At 43.0% G+C, this 6,376-nt stretch overlaps 1 protein-coding gene across 9 annotated transcripts in view; it reads right to left on the bottom strand.

Annotated features, from left to right (window-relative positions):
- MACROD2 (mono-ADP ribosylhydrolase 2) overlaps positions 1–6,376 on the bottom strand; it is a 2,047,165-nt gene that overhangs the window by 894,630 nt on the left and 1,146,159 nt on the right. The window lies entirely within an intron of this gene.

The raw sequence follows: 6,376 nt of genomic DNA, 5'->3' as shown, positions 1-6,376 counted from the left end.
GGGGTAGCCCAGGTGATACAATTCATAGAGGTCAGTGTGTCAAAGGATGAAGTGTGGATTAGGGGTCAATTGGAAACTATTCAGGACACTAATTTAAATGCTATTAGTCAACACTAGCTGTTGAGCTTATAGAAAGAGAACAAATAATCAAAACACACACCTGCAAAAGAAGCAACTAATCAAAACACACTTACTAAATGAAAGGACCATGCAATGTTAACAGCAGAAACACAACAGGTTCACATAACCATTTTTATGGGCTGAATGCCTGTGTCTTCCCTAAATTCATATGTCAAAGCTCCAGCCCCTGATGTGATGGTATTTAGAGGTGAAGCCTGGGTGGTGGGGGAGGGGGGGAGGTGGTTAATTAGATTTAGATGAGGTCATGAAAGCATGACCCTCATGATAGTATTAGTGCCCTTCTCTCTGAGAGCATGCATCAGATAAAAGGCATTGTGAGTGCACAAAGAGAAGGAGGCTGTCTCCAATTCCAGAGAGCAGTTCCTCACAAGACGCTGAGACTGTTGGCATCTTAGTCTTGGACTTCCCAGCCTCCAGAACCCTGAAAAATAAATGTCCATTGTTTAAGCCACCCAGTCTGTGGCATTTTTTTAGAGAAGCCAGATCTGACTAAGTCAACTTTTTCAAAATGTGACTAAATAGTGGTGAAAGATAATAGTAATGGACTAGGAAATTGTAACATATTTGACCAGCTTAGTGCTGAAATCACATAAAAACTCACAACAGGAAAAAGTTAATGTGATACAGATTTAATGATGAAATTTAAAAATTTTTACTTTTAAAGTTTAATTTTGCTGCCAGGGTCCAGAGAAAAGCATGGGGAAAAATCATTTGTATAAATGGCTTAGCTAATACAGGTATTTCTATTGAGTCAAATCTAGGTTTTCTGAGGGTCTGCTAAGAGGAAGAAATGAGAAGGAAAAGAAGCAGATCAGGAAACCACTTATTTCCTCTGAAGACCCTTGACTTCCCATTCTCTCCCCCAGGCACTCTATTCCCCTCTCCTGGAAAGGGAGGAAGAAAGCTGAAATGAATCACCCAGGCCTAGGGTGGTTGTTCCAGAAATTCTGTATAGGATGAGCTTAGGGTAGGAGATCTGGTAGAAAGGGATACTTGGGTAATTAACTTGAAGTTGCAAAGCACTACAAGTTTTATCAGAGAGTGTCTTAAATTGGGGTGAGTCAAGGGGATACATGATACCTATTATAAGTAACTGAGAGATAAGTCAACAGTGACCAATCTTTGCTAAAAAGAAAACCAAAGGGGGAAAAAAAGTGGATTACCATTAAGAAAGCTACTGCTTCTATTACTAAGATGAAAAGTAATAATTTTGCATTTTTAAAGCTTTTTTTTCTAAGTCACTGATGACTTCCAATCAAAGCAAAGTGAAAAGCTGAGCAATGAGCTAGTAGTATTACCCTGATGGTCAATCTGGGAAATAAAGGACAAAGGATTTTTACTATAGAATGCAGTCTCCCAACCCAGGATGTCTCTTGCCTAATCCTTCACATCCATGCCATCACTTCTTTAGTCACATCTCAAAAAGAAGGTGAGGAAAAAGGAAATTGCAGATTTGCAAGTGAGATAAGGTTAACAACTTGGACCTTATTGCACCTGTGTAAGTACCATCATCTGGAGATTTTATCAAAGCAGCAAATGTCACACCTTACCACCTAAGGGTAAAGGAAATGCATTATTTAAAACCCACACACCAGGATGTCTGACTCAGAGTTGACTAGCATTGCTGGTAACTCATAGAAGCAAAGCACCAGCTTTGCAAAATTAAAACTGAGACATGCTAAAAGCCACCGGGTCATTTTATGTTTTTTTTTTCTATTCCTCATGTTCTAAATGAAAATGCTAGATATAAATACAGAGATTATAGTTGTAAGGAAGATCACCACCTATGTCTCTTTTTTGTCATTTATTTGTTGGTTCAGTTATTCATTCAATAGATTAATAACAAGAACTCTTTTAAGTATTAGGGATCCCATGGTGATAAAACCACTGTTCCTACACTCAGGGAGCTCCTGTTCTAATGAAGAAAGAGAGATACATGATAGGCTCAGAGATTATGCTCCAGCACAATGGAATCTCAAAAGAGGCTCACCTCACTCAGCCTGACATCACTAGGAAGAGTCAGTAAGTTCCTGAAGAAGATGAATCTGAAGAAAGGAAAGGAAGAGAGAAGTTTCTCAAGTAAAGAGTAGCAGGGTGGGCAGTTCAGGTGGAGGGGGCAGTCTAAGGAAAGTCATGGAGAATCAGACAGATTGTTAGGGATGCTCCAAGCCTGTGGGTCCCACTAGAGCATAAAGGGCAAGAGAGAGCAGTGAGAAATGAGGCTGGAAGGGAGGCAAGGGCCAGATGAGAGCGAACTGCATGGCAGACAGGATTGCAGCCTAAAGTCTATGTGAGTTTGAAGAGTTTTCTGTAGGGAAAGAGGGGTACCCACAAGATCAGAATCATCTGACAAATTATACTCATTAGGCAACATCTATTGATTATCTACCATGAATAGAGGACTCTACACTATATACTAGCAACAGTTACCATTTTTGAGTTCTTAATATAACCCCCAGTACCCTAAACAAGGTGAGTTCTTCTATATCCTTATTATCTGTTGCTATTATTTTTCTTATTTCATTTTTTTTAAACTGAAGAAACACAAGAACATAAACTTTTAACCCATTCAGCCTAGATTTCAGCCATAATCAGAACCTAGGGAGTCTGGCTACAGATCTCACTCTTTTCCCCACTGATAATCTTGCCTGACTCAAGTGAACCATTTACTTTATGATTTCTAAAGACTGAAAATGCTTTCCTATATAAGAAGCCTCTTTACTTTTGAGAGTGATGCAATGGACTGAATGTTTGTGTTCCCCCAAAATTCATGTGCTGCAATCCTAAGCCCCAATGTGATATTAGGAGGTGGAGCCTTTGGGAAGTGATCGAGCCCTGAGGGTGGAGCCCTTATGAATGGGCTTAGTGCTCCAGTAACAGAGAGCCCTAGAGAACTCTCTCACTCTCTTCTCACCTTGTGAGGATGCAACAAGACGGGATCTGTAAAGTGGAAGAGGGGGTCACTAGAACTTGAGCTTGCTGGCACCTTGATCTCAAACTTACAGACTCCAGAACTGTGAGGAATAAATGCCTGTTGTTTATAAGTCACCCAGTTTATGGTACTTTGTTATAGTAGCCCGAGCTAACCAAGACAAGTGGCATAGCTAACTCTGTCTTTAAAGTGCTAATGTCATGTGACTCATCTGCCCAAAGTAGGTAGAGAGCTTTCATCCAGTGGATAAGCCAGACCTTTCTGCCCATTGTCAGCTTCTCTCCAGTCAGGCTATTTACCTCTTAGATGGTGTATTAGACACTGGAAAATCTGTGGAAAGGTTCCTGCCAGTTCATACCTGCAAGTGACGGTGAGGAACGAGAAAACTGAGTTGCAGGGATAGGATGAGTCAGAGTGTGGCAGGGGCTATACTGCTTCTTCCATGTCCTAGGATATTTACTTTGGGCTGAAGAAATATCACTGGTAGAAATTTCTGAACTCACCAGTGGAAAGTAGGATTCTTCATGGCCAGAGGTAAAAGCAGGACTAAAGAAAGAAGCAAATTACTTGTCATCAAGTAGGGGATAGTCTATTGAGCTTCAGTGAACATGGGAATCTGTGACTAAAATCCTTTGAAAAATGCACCCTCAAACAGCAAGGGTGTCATTATAACTCCAATCATTTGTGTTGTTCACAGTAAGAGGACATCCTTTGAACATTCTGTCAAAGTATAAAAAATCCTTCTGGAAAAATACACTTAAGTATACAGCTCCATGGGTTTCCACAAACTGAACACATTCTTGCAACCAGCACACAGATAAAGAAACAAGACGTGACCAATGCCCCAGAAGCCCTCCATATGCTTTCCAGGCCCTACTCACCCAATAGAGATACCACCCTAAAATTCTGATTTCTGACTATATAGATTATTTTTCTTTGTTTTAAGGCTTCATATAATTGGAATCATTCAGTATGCATTCCATATCTGGCTTCATTCATTCAACATTATGCTTATGAGACAGGTCCACATTGTCACGTGGAATCATCTTATTGTTGTATGATAATTCCTTGTGAGTTCATACCTTAAGTTATTTATCTAGGAAGTTACAATAATTTTCATGGGAACTGCTATAGTGTGTGTCAGGCCTCTGAGCCCAAGCTAAGCCATCATATCCCCTGTGACCTGCACATACACATCCAAATGGCCGGTTCCTGCCTTAGCTGATGACATTATCTTGTGAAACTCCTTATCCTGGCTCATCCTGGCTCAAAAGCTCCCCTACTGAGCACCTTGTGACCCCTACTCCTGCCTGCCAGAGAACAACCCCCCTTTTTCATTTACCTACCCAAATCCTATGAAATGGCCCCACCCCTAGCTCCCTTCACTGATTCTCTTTTCAGAGTCAGCCCGCCTGCACCCAGGTGAAATAAATAGCCTCGTTGCTCACACAAAGCCTGTTTGGTGGTCTTTTCACACGGACACACATGAAATTTGGTGCCGTGACTCGAACTGGGGGACCTCCCTTGGGAGATCAATCCCCTGTCCTCCTGCTCTTTGCTCCATGAGAAAGATCCACCTACGACCTCAGGTCCTCAGACTGACCAGCCCAAGAAACATCTTACCAATTTCAAATCCGGTAAGCGGCCTCTTTTTATTCTCTTCTCCAACCTCTCTCACTATCCCTCAACCTCTTTCTCCTTCAATCTTGGCACCACACTTCAATCTCTCCCTTCTCTTAATTTCAATTCCTTTCATTTTCTGGTAGAGAGAAAGGAGACACGTTTTATCCGTGGACCCAAAACTCTGGTGCCGGTCACGGACTAGGGAAGGCAGCCTTCCCTTTGTGTTTAATCATTGCAGGGATGCCTCTCTGATTATTCACCCAGGTTTCAGGGGTGTCAGTCCACGCAGGGACGCCTGCTTTGGTCCTTCACCCTTAGCGGCAAGTCCCACTTTTCTGGGGGAGGGGCAAGAACCCCATCCCCTTCTCTCTGTGTCTCTACCCCTTCTCCGCTTTTCTCGGGGAGAGGCAAGAACCCCTCAACCCCTTCTCCTTCACCCTTAGTGGCAAGTCCCACTTTTCTAGGGGAGGGGCAGGAACCCTGACCTCTTATCTCTGTGCCCCAATCCCTTATTTCCACACCCCAACCTCTTATCTCTGTGCCCCGATCCCTTATTTCTGTGCCCTGACCTCTTATCTCTGTGCCCCAACCCCTTATTTCCATGCCCCAAACCCCTTCTCTGCTTTTCTGGAGGGCAAGAACCCCCACCTCTTCTCCGTGTCTCTACTCTCTTTTCTCTGGGCTTGCCTCCTTCACTATGGGCAAGCTTTCACCTTCCATTCCTCCTTCTCCCTTAGCCTGCGTTCTTAAGAACTTAAAACCTCTTCAACTCTCACCTGACCTAAAATCTAAGCATCTTATTTTCTTCTGCAATGCCGCTTGACCCCAATACAAACTTGACAGTGGTTCCAAATAGCTGGAAAATGGCACTTTCAATTTTTCCATCCTACAAGATCTAAATAATTCTTGTCGTAAAATGGGCAAATGGTCTGAGATGCCTGACGTCCAGGCATTCTTTTACACATCGGTCCCTCCCTAGTCTCTGTTCCCAATGCAACTCATTCCAAATCTTCCTTCTTTCCCTCCCACCTGTCCCCTCAGTCCCAACCCCAAGCATCGCTGAGTCTTTCTAATCTTCCTTTTCTACAGACCCATCTGACCCCTCCCCTCCTCGCCAGGCAGAGCTAGGTCCCAATTCTTCCTCAGCCTCCACTCCTCCACCCTATAATACTTTTATCACCTCCCCTCCTCACACCCAGTCCGGCTTACAGTTTCGTTCCATGACTAGCCCTCCCCAACCTGCCCAGCAATTTACTCTTAAAAAGGTGGCTAGAGCTAAAGGCATAGTCAAGGTTAATGCTCCTTTTCCTTTATCCCAAATCAGAGAGTGTTTAGGCCCTTTTTCATCAAATATAAAAATCCAGCCCAGTTCATGGCTCATTTGGCAGCAACTCTGAGATGCTTTACAGCCCTAGACCCTAAAAGGTCAAAAGGCCGTCTTATTCTCAAAATACATTTTATTACCCAATCTGCTCCCGACATTAAACTCCAAAAATTAAATTCTGGCCCTCAAACCCCACAACCAGACTTAATTAACCTCACCTTCAAGGTGTACAATAATAGAGTAGAGACAGCCAAGTAGCAATATATTTCTGAGTTGCAATTCCTTGCCTCCACTGTGAGACAAACCCCAGCCACATCTCCAGCACACAAGAACTTCCAAATGCCTGAACTGCAGCA

This window comes from Pan troglodytes, chromosome 21 (assembly GCF_028858775.2).
Source record: "Pan troglodytes isolate AG18354 chromosome 21, NHGRI_mPanTro3-v2.0_pri, whole genome shotgun sequence".
NCBI classification, from domain to species: Eukaryota; Metazoa; Chordata; class Mammalia; order Primates; family Hominidae; genus Pan; species Pan troglodytes.
Note: the sequence above shows the minus strand (reverse complement) of the source record. Positions and strands in the feature narration are given on the sequence as shown.